This window comes from Rattus rattus, chromosome X, assembly GCF_011064425.1.
Source record: "Rattus rattus isolate New Zealand chromosome X, Rrattus_CSIRO_v1, whole genome shotgun sequence".
Classification (NCBI taxonomy): Eukaryota; Metazoa; Chordata; class Mammalia; order Rodentia; family Muridae; genus Rattus; species Rattus rattus.
The window spans coordinates 10,889,893-10,900,915 of NC_046172.1; the positions used below are offsets into that span (position 1 = coordinate 10,889,893).

The 11,023-nt window shown below is 41.0% G+C and overlaps 1 pseudogene; it reads left to right on the forward strand.

The window, feature by feature from the left end:
• The first annotated feature begins 671 nt into the window (after nucleotides 1–671).
• Nucleotides 672–11,023, forward strand: part of LOC116888977 — a 38,784-nt pseudogene continuing 28,432 nt past the window's right edge.

Consider the following 11,023-nt stretch of genomic DNA (forward strand, 5'->3'; position numbering starts at 1 on the left):
TCACACTGAAATCTCACCTCACCTCTAAACCACATCTAAATCTCACATCTCATAGTCAAAGCTATCACTGCACTTCCAGAAGTTTTCTTTCTAGTTGAGGGATAGTAATGTAGCCTGCTGTCTGCCTGCTACCGTGGAATGATTTAATCTAAAGACTATGGCTATGATAAGCCTTTATTTCTGCCAATGAAAATGTACAAATCTAATGTTCTTTAGTATTGTATAATAAAATCATTACTAATGCTTTTCTAAAATGTCAATAGGTCAAGAAAGAAAACACATGATACAAATGTGGCTGCTGAGTTAACATTATAAACAGAATCTCACTTTCTGTATTTACTATTTTTAACGATTTATCTTTACATACATTGATATTTTACCTGCATGTCTGCCTGTGAGAGGGTGCTAGATCCTCTGGGCTGGAGCTACGGGCAGGTGTGAGCTGCCATGTGGGTGTTGAGAATTGAACCCAGGGGTTGGGGATTTAGCCCAGTGGTAGAGCCCTTGCCTAGCAAGCACAAGGCCCTGGGTTCGGTCCCCAGCCCCGAAAAAAAAAAAAAAAAGAATTGAACCCAGTCCTCTGGAAGAGCAGTCAGTGCTTCTAACCACTGAACCATCTCTTCTGGGCCCATATTTACAATTTTTAATAAAGCCAAGTGGCTTGAAGGAGAATGGCCTCCCATAAGCTCATTTGTTCGCAAACCTACTTCCCAATCGATGAACTGTTTGGAGCGATTGGATGGTATGGCTATGTTGGAGCAGGGGTGACCTTGTTGGAGGTGGTACGTCACTGAGAGTGAGCTTTGAGGTCTCAGAATCCCATGCCTGGTCCAGTCTCGTTCTCTGCCTGCCGCTTATACATCAGATGTAAGGCTCTCAGGTATTGCTCCAGCACTAGGCCTGTCTACTTTCTTCCATGACAGTAATGGATTAACCCTCTAACCCAGGACCTACATAGCTGCTCACAACCATTTCTTGTTAGTTCCAAGGGATGTGACCCTCTCTTCTGGACTTCATTGGCACCAAGTACACATGTTTTTCACAGACATATATATGTAGACAAAATGCCCATACATATAAATTAACATTTTTAGATAAATAAAAAGAAATGGAATGAATAGAATCTCTTAGCTCGCTATCTTTTTGGACTCTTGCAGCTCCCTAGAGCCGCCTGAATCAAGAACGTATCACAGAGTGAGATCCTAAGGGTCATGCGTAAAGGTTAAAGAATTAGTGTACAAAGGCCCTGGGTTCGGTCCCCAGCTCTGAAAAAAAGAAAAAAAAAGAATTAGTGTACAGTGTTAGCAAGTTGGGATAATGAAAGGCCAGATGCTACCCCAGATGCTACCCCAAAAATGAACTTGAGAATGTCTAAAGTTGACTATACTTCACCCATGAACTTGAGAATGTCTAAAGTTGACTATACTTCACCCTAACACTAAAATGTACATTCCCGAGGCGAGACTGAAGATATTAGTTAGTGAGACTTACAATGTGTGAAGTTGTATATAAAAGTACATATAATAGAGAATCCATGAGAAAGCTACTGAAATTCGAATGAGCTGATAAGCCCACTGGTATCAACCATTTGCACAGCATGGCCCTTTGAGATACTGAACACTCCTCTTAGCTCCATCTCCCTTGCCCCTCCTGTGAAGCTTATGGTTTCTAATTCAACAGTCTCTGCTTCCACTGCAATTGTACATCTCTACTCAATTTTTTGTTCTAGACACAAAGACCTGGAATCCTTTGGGAGGGACCTTCTGGGTCCTCATGTCTATTTGACATCACTCCTATGAATCAAAAGGCAAAAGACCAGCCTTGAAAACCTATGAGTGCAAATGTGTTTTACCAATAAATTTTTACCTCTAGGTTAAAGTACTTGTTTATCTCTGGCAGGTTTTATTCTTTTTCTTGCTTTTCATTTTGCAAATTTGAGCTATACCTCTGGCCTGTCTGTGATCATCTCACAGTTGCAAAACTTCCAAGGAAGGCCACCAGGGATACAGCTGTTTGCTCTCATTAGCAGGAAAACAAAGCTCTGTTTGTTCCTCTCCCTGCTGTCAGGGGAACTCTGGTTTAATTCCAACACAAGTCTGGGTGTTGATTTCACACAGAGGGATTACCTTGCGCGTTTGTGAAATTTCAAAGGCAGCCTCATAGGAGCCATCTGACTCAACACCCGTGTGACTAGGGAAAACCCGAGTATACATAATACATTGTAATTTTCTTTTAGCATGTGATTAGCAAATGGTTGTAAAGGAAAATCAAGTAAATAAAATACCAATGACATTTTCTTATTTATCTGGAATAGAGTATTGGTTCTGAAGTCATCCCTAATAATGCCCCTTGTGTACATTGCTAACCTCCCACTAAATGGAAGGCCACTCGTGGAAGTAGCTTCTGCCAGTGTTCTGCCCATAATGTTTCCAATTCCTTTATCACTTTAACATTTACCCATTCCCTGCAGGCTTGTGTTCCCAATAGGCTGCACCTGTATCTCTTAATTGCACTGTTATTGGTGAAGAGACAAACATACAGCTTCATGCTGTCACCTTCAACACCTCTAGGAGTTCCCTTACTGTTTTAGGGATTCTGACTCAGGCAAACCCAGGATGTGTGGCTTGCATCATGAAATAAAATAATATCAGCATTAGCCAGCACAAGGCAGCATTAGAGATGTACTAAACATTAATAAAGGGGGCTAGAGAGATGTCTCAGCAGTCAAGAGTCCTTCGAGCTCTTCCTGAGGACCTGAGTTCAGTTTCCAGGATCCATGCTCGGAGGTTCCAAGGAACCTGGTGCCCTCTCCTGACCTCTATGGGTACTTGTACACTTCTCTCTGTCTTTCTCTCTCTCTCTCTCTCTCTCTCTCTCTCTCTCTCTCTCTCTCTCACACACACACACACACACACACACACACACTGTACCTCAGGAGTTGTCTTCGACTGATGAAATTTCAAACTGATAGCATAAAATCAGGAACTACTACGGTTTCACAAGGGGGTTCAAGTGAAATTCCCAGGAAGGGTAAGCTTCAGTCCTAGTGACTCGCATTTATAGTACCGAAAGCTACTATGCTTACTATTAGAGGAGAAAACTGATCATCAATATTATCCAGCTACAAACCCTGGTAGCACAAAAGTTATTAGAGTAACCAATCACTTTTTGATTGGATTTGAGGCCCATTCCATGAGATAGAATCCGTACCTAACATTACTAAAGTAGCCAAGAACTTGAGACTGGATGTGTCATGGGTCCTACGGGAAAATATAATACTGTTAGTCTGCTAAATGAACATAGTAATAAAATGACTTCCAATGAGATATTTCTAGCAACTATAGCTCAGTGCCTCGCTCAGCCACAATCAGAGAAGCTTCTTCTTGCCGCAGATGGTAATTAATGAAGAGACCACACAATTGGGCAATGTGTAGTGAAAGACCTTAACACACCCAGTCATACATGGGATTTCTTCATCCAACCCATTCCCTGAAGTCCACATCGATCTATGTGAAAGAGAAAGCGAGAAGATAGTAAAAGTCAGAAAGAGTGGACCACATCAAGAAAACAGAATCTCCTGAACACAAAAGGTATGACAAGCATGTGAACTCACAGACACTGTGACATCATGTGACACATGCGGAAATTCAATTGAAACAAAATTTTAGTGTGCAAAGGGGAAAGTGGACACAAAGTTCCAACCCTAATCAAGAGGCTGTTTGTAATTGATAGCTGCGGGGAACGGGAAAACCTGTTTTCTTCAATGGAGTCTATCAACTAGGGAGCCTTTCTCTAGGGGAAGAAAGCCTCATGCTGAGGAGTAGTTGATTGAAACAAAACTAACTCCATGTTTCTTTATTGATATTGTTATTGGTGGTGGTGGTGGTGGTGGTGGTGGTGGCGGTGGCGGCGGCGGCTGCAATGGTGTGTGTGTGTGTGTGTGTGTGTGTGTGTGTGTGTGTGTGTGTGTGTATTATTTTGTCTTATTTTTGTTGGGCGTTTTTGTTTATTTGCTCTTCAGGGATTTTTCTTTTAAGAGAGAAAGCACATAAAAAGACCAGGTAGGCTGACCGCAGATCTTCTCTTCTGTCGCTGTCCCCCTAAATGCGATCCCCAGTCACATCTCCAGCTCTGTAGCAGAACACCTGTGATAGCCTTCTCCAGTTAGGGGTGCTCTCATCTCCTGTGAATCCCACAGACCTTCTTATTCTCCCTCTCCCCCACTACATTGCTTTCTCCCAGCCCCTCAACTCTACACTGGGAACACAAGCTGAGCAGGTCAGGGAAGAGAAGTAAGACAACTGAAGATCATCCCTTCTTCCTTCCGAATCAAATCCTCTATCTTCATCCCTACCTCAGCAGCAGAATACCTGCCGCAGTCTTCCTTCCCCTCTGCCCACATCTGCTGTGGATCCCACAGACTTTCTTCTCTCCTCCCTGACTTACTTCTTTATACTAGCCTTCACCTCCAGCAGGCACTCCCCACTAACCCACAGACCACTTCTGTAAAGAAAGCAGGCAGGCTGCCTATAGATCTTCCCTTCTCCTGTTTCTCTAGGTACAACACAAGCTGCCTTCAGTCTCATCCCTAGTACCATAGCTGGGGTGGTTTGGGGTGACCTCTCTTTGCTGTCTCCACCCATTCCAAGGAGGGGAAAGAAGCAGAGCACTCTGCTCTACCGCCCCCTGAGAACTTGTGCAGACTTCTAGACCACCCCTGTTCCTAAATGTCAACTCCCAATACCCAAAAAACACACTTTACCTGGAACCCTCAGTGGTCACAACTATCAAGTCTACAGGTCATCTCCTAAGAGGCAACACACAGCCATCATATTCTCTGAAAATTCAGAGAAGAAACAGAGACCAAGAAGCAAAATACCCACTAAACAAAGACAAATCCACAAATCAATCATCCTAGAGTAATAGGTCTCTATTAGAGCCTAGCTATTCTACCATAGCAGGCCCTGAATAGTCCAACATAGGTGAAACTTAATAGAAAGACCTTAAAATCACTTTTACAAAAATTATAGAGGTCCTTAAAGAGGAAATGAATAAATCCCTTAAAGAAATCCAGGAAAACACACACAGAAATTTAAGAAAATGAATAAAATATTTCAAGATATGAACATGACCATAGAATCAATAAAGAAAACCAGAAGGGAATTCTGGAAATGAAAATTTTAGGAATTTGAACCGAAATTACAAAGGCAAGCTTCATAAATAGAATATAAGAGATGGAAGAGAGAATCTCAGGCACTGAAGGTATAATCAATGAAAGGGATACCTGAGTTGAAGAAAATGTCAAATTTAAAAGATTCCTGACACAAAACATCCAGGAAGTCTGTGACACCATGAAATGATCAAACCTAAGAATAATAGGTATAGAGGAAGGAGAAGAAGCCCAGCCCAAAGGCCTAGAAAATGTTTTCAACAAAAACATAGGAGAAAAATTTCCTAATCTAAAAAGGAAGATGTCTATGGAGGTACAAAAATCATATAGAACGTTAAATAGATTGGACCAGAAAAAAATCCCCTTGGCACATAATATCAAAACAGTAATATATATATATATATATATATATATATATATATATATATATATATATATCAAAGAAATAATATTAAAAGCAACAAGGTAAACAGAGCAAGTAACCAAATCCACATCTGATAGAAAGCTAGTATCCGAAATATATAAAGAACTCAAGAAACTAGGTATCAATGTGTGATATATGTAAACATAGAATTTTCAATGAAAGGAATCTAAGTGTCTGGGAAACACTGAAAAGAAATTTTGAACATCCTCAGCAATCAGGAAAATGCAGTTCAAAGCTCCACTGAGATTATCTTACACATTCCACAATGACTATGTTCAACTGCACACATGACAGCTCATATTCTGGGAAGGATGTGAAACCCAGAGAACACCCCTCCATTGCCAGAGGGAGTGCAAACATGGGCACCACTTGGAAATCAATATGACATTTCACCAGAAGACTGGGAATCAGTATACCTCAAGATCCAGCTATACCACTCTTGGGCATGTACTAAAGGAATCTTAATCTTACTACAAGGACACTTGCTGGCCAGAAGTAATAACAATCTAGATGTCCCGCAACAAAGGAATGGATAAAGAATATGTGATATATTTCCACAATGAACTATTACTCAGTTGTTAAAAAAAACCGATATCCTTAAAGAAGTTTTGCAATCTTTTTAAAATTATTTACTTACTTATTAATTTATTATTTTTACACTCCAGATTTTATCCCCCTCCTGGTCCACCCCACGACTGTTCCACGTCCCTCCTCCCTCCTCCCATCTCCACAATGACGACCCACCCCACCCACCCCATCAGACCTCTACACTTCCTGGGGCCTCCAGTCTCTTGAGGGTTAGGTGCATCTTCTCTGACTGAACCCAGACCCAGGAGTCCTCTGCTGTATATGTGTCGGGGCCTCATCTCAGCTGGTGTATGCTGCCTGGTTGGTGATCCAGTATCTGAGAGATCTCAGTGGGGGTGGGGGTGTCCAGGTTAATTGAGACTGCTGGTCCTACTACACCAGCTTTTTCCTAATTCAACCAGAGGGGTCAGCAGCTTCTGTCCATTGGTTGGATGCACATATCTGCATCTGACTCTTTCAGCTGCTTGTTGGGTCTTTTGGAGGGCAGTCATGATAGGGTCTTTTAGCATCAGTAACGGTGTCAGGTTCTGGGGCTTCCCCTTGAGCTCGATCCCACTTTGGGCCTTTAGCTGGACCTTCTTTTCCTCAGGATCTTTGCCATTTCCATCCCTGCATTTCTTTCAGACAGGAAGAATTACGGGTCAGAGCTTTGGCTGTGGGATAGCAGCCCCATCCCTCACTTGGTGCCCTGTCTTTCTCTGGAGGTGGGCTCAACAAGTTCCTTCTCCCCACTGTGGGGCATTTCATGTAGTATCCTGCCCTTTGAGTCCTGAGGATTTCTTACTTCCCAGGTCTCTGATACATTCTAGAGGGTCTTCCCAACCTTGTTTCTTTGGAGGTCGCCTGTTTCCATTCTTTTTGCTGGCCCTCAGGGCTTCAGTCGTTTTCCCCCACCCAATACCAGATCATGTTCTCCTCTCCCCCACCCCCTACCTTTTCCCTCCCCTGTCCCTTCCTCCCTCCTCCTTGTGGTTGCTTTCTTCTCCCTCCCAAGTAGGACTGAGGCATCCTCACTTGGGCCCTTCAGCTTGCTGACCATTTTGAGTTCTGTGTACTGTATCTTGGGTATTCTGTACCTTTTTGGCTAATATCCACTTGTTAGTGAGAACATATCATGCATGTCCTTTTGGGTCTGAATTACCTCACTCAGAATGATAATTTCTAGTTCCGTCCATTTGCCTGCAAAGCTCAGGATATCCCCATTCTTAATAGCTGAGTAGTATTCCTTGTGTAAATGAACCACATTTTCTGTATGCATTCTTCTGTCATGGGACATCTGGGTTGTTTCCAGCTTCTGGCTATCACAAATAAGGCTGCTATGAACATAATGCCCCTGTGGTATGGTAGGGCATATTTTGGGTTTATTCCCAAGAGTGGTATTGCTGGGTATTTAGGTAGGTCTATTTCCAACTTTCTGAGGAACCTCCAAATTGATTTCCAGAGTGGTTGTACCAGTTTGAAATCACACCAGCAATGATGGAATGTTCCTCTTTCTCTATAACTTTGCCAACATGTGTTGTCACCTGAAGGAAGGGCTAAATGACTAGGACCCAGACAAAGAGAGCTACAACTGTAAGAGAAGACCACCAGTGGGAACAGTGCCATTTTGTAGAGAAATGTAACTGAGGAAGGATAGAAAGGGAAGGAATTATACAGAAATGGATCAGAAGAGAAGCTTGGGAGACGAAGGGAACCCAGGATATCTTATCTGATTTTTATCTAATAAAATTCAGATAAAATCAGTATCTTATCTGCTTTTGCTGCTGAGAAAGTCAAGAAGTCTCAGATGTCATTAAAAGTCTCAAATGGCTTTGGAAGCAATACATGTTTTTCAAAAGGCATCTTGTCAAAGGTGATATAAATTGTACTTTCTTAGGCTCAAATGATACATTCCTGAAGACAGCTCAATCGAGGATGTCAAAAAATGAAGTAAACTGTGCTTGCCTATGGCCAAAGTGACATATAATTCCTGAACCCTCTCATTTTTAACCCTAAACGACATCCCTCATAAATTGATTTTACAACTTTGTATAAAAATGTCTTTAATTTTTAACCTCGAAACAAACTATCGTCTGTGGGCAATCATTGAAGATGTAACTAGAAAGCCATCACTACCCTGTTTACACCCATTGTAAAGACAGTTGGGTGCAACTTTATCTTAAGAAATCATGATAAACTGAGTACATGTGCTGTTTTCTTTTGGGGGCACCTTTATGTTTCTAACAAAATCCAAAATCTACATTGTATTGGTTTATCCTGAAATTCTTTTCTTCATCACATGAATCCCAGTTCTGCCTGCGTGGAGATCACCTAAGGAGAAAGGGAACTCCTTAGACTATTGTGGAGGCCAGGCCAACACACAGAGTGGCCTGTATCATCATTGCTAACACAGAACGCAAGCAACTAGAGGGATAAATCCTCTCTACTATCTTCCTATTTAGTCATATGTACATATCTACCAATGGGTAAGCAGAAGCTATAGCCCATTTGGCACAAGTCTGCCTGTTTAGTGGGCTAAAGGAAAGAAGCTAGGCGCTCAATTCTTCCTGCACACTAAAGACAAATGGGAAGGACTGAAGGAACAGGGTGTAGTTGCTGAACCATCAAACATGTAACTGGCATGGTTAAGGTCTGGTGTTAGCTTCTAGCACAAAATGAGAGAAGGAAAGAAAAGACAAGCAACATGAAACAGGTGAGTGTTGCACTCAAGCCCATCAACATCCTCAAACTAAAGGCTACGGTGACCTAGTTTTTGTATCGAGTCAACAGCAGGCACACTGAAATATCTACAGTGAGATTAAGGAGCTGTTGAGAATTCTGAGCTCTAGGGACTCCAGAGAAATATAGAACCTGTGGCAAACTCTTGTTCTCAAACACACAGACTACACTTCCTTCATATTGTTAATGGTTCCTCATCTTCACCAGTACACTGCTTTTCCACGGCCTAATCACATTTCAAGTAGCACATCTCACCCACACCAAAGAAGCTATTGCCATGGTAGTCAACAGGTGCATGAATTAGGGAAGATGAAGCTATTAACGAAACTTAACATAGTGTAGAAAACAGTGCATAGGCTAACACAAAAACTAGCTCAGTGTTATGGGAGAGATGTGAGTTTGGAGGGGGTCCACTGCAGCTTCTAGGATCTTGTGTCCTAAGACAAATATCATATTAGGGATATATGTTTAGAAGTAAAAATAGAGATAGTTCTTTAAGGACAGGAAATTATTCTTGGGAATGAGAATGGACTAGTGAGCAGGGAAAAGACATGTGCTCAAAAAGAATGTTGGGCCATAAATTTCATGACTACATGATATTTTTCTAGCACTCCCATTTGGATATTGTGATTTGTGTGCTTGTTTTCTGAACATGCTCTCTCTGTTGCACACAGCGAGGTAGTCTTTCTCTGCAAACTGGTTTCTTTTACCTGTTAATTTTGACGTTGCTTTCTCCAGCCCCTGTTCTGATGCCACAAAAGAACATGAAGAGATTTTCCCCAAGTCTCACCAACCTGTCTAGAATGGCCTATGCAACCCACACAATGTCAAAATGCATGTGCACTATTAGAAATGATTTTCCTTTAATAAAGAAAATATATACTCAAATCAATTTTTTCTGCTAACTTTGTGTTTTGCAAGGTGTTTTGTAAAACTTAAAAAACAAAACAAAACAAAAAGCTTAGCCTTTTGTTCTGGATTCTAAGCAGAAGTGAAGCCTTTTTATGAAAGCACAGAAATAGATTAAAGGCTTGCTGTGACACTTCTGTGAAGAATTCAGGTATTCATAGCAAGATATGAGGATAAAGAGGCTTGTGGTTCCCAGCACTCAGGCAGCAGAAAAAGGAGGATGACAAGTTCAAGGCATGCCTGAAATACATAGTGAGAACTTGTCTCAACAACAACTAACCAAAAAAGAAAAAAGAAAAGGAGAGGAGAACATTTCTAATTGATATTATAGTGAACAAGTTTTGATGAATTTTGGAAATCTTCCAACTCAATTACCTTTGGAGTTGTGGTTGACCAAGGAGAAATAGAAGCTATTGTTATTCTCATGGCAAATGGCTTTGTTTTGAAAAAAAGAAAACGAAAACCATCACTCAACGAAATAAGCAGCCAAAATACTGGAAACAAGTTTTAACTGTATCAATATGTAATATGGCAGGTAGATAGGAGCCAGATTATATTGGATGGAGTCTAGCTTCTTGAAATTTGACAGTTTCTGGTTACTCTCTTCAAGATTTCCTCTCAAATGAGCTCTTTCTGTTATTGTCCTCTTTCTGCTCCCCAAGATTTCTGAAGACAGATTAGTTTGAGGGCATCGGTGTTGGAGAGTCATAAGAAAATGATGAAATAAAGCATTTGGACAAGAGCCTCACAGAACCATGAGTTGTAATAAGTGGATTCTTGTCATTAAGGCATTTTGGAAAGGAACATCTGTTGGGGTTGCTTGTTTATAGGATAGAGGCTTATGCATGAAGAAGAAAAAGTGAAGTTTAAAGAGGATTTCTCAGGACTACGTGGTTTTTTTTTTTTTTATCATGAAATGCACCTATTGAAGTTTTAGAAAATATGTTTCTGGAAAGAATGCCATGTGATGAATTGTTCTATTGACACTAGTTTATTACTTTTTAAACTAGTAATATAAGCTGGTAATGTTTGGCCTGTCTCTATCAAAGTATTTACTGTTCAAAGCACCTTCTACACCAGAGCTACTACATTTTCTTTTAGTAATGTTGAGAGATTTGGTGCATCATAGATGTAACTCTTTACTTTTGGTCATTGTAACACTGATTCACTTAAAACTTGGGCAGTGACATGGTATTAGTTTTACAAATGGCTAA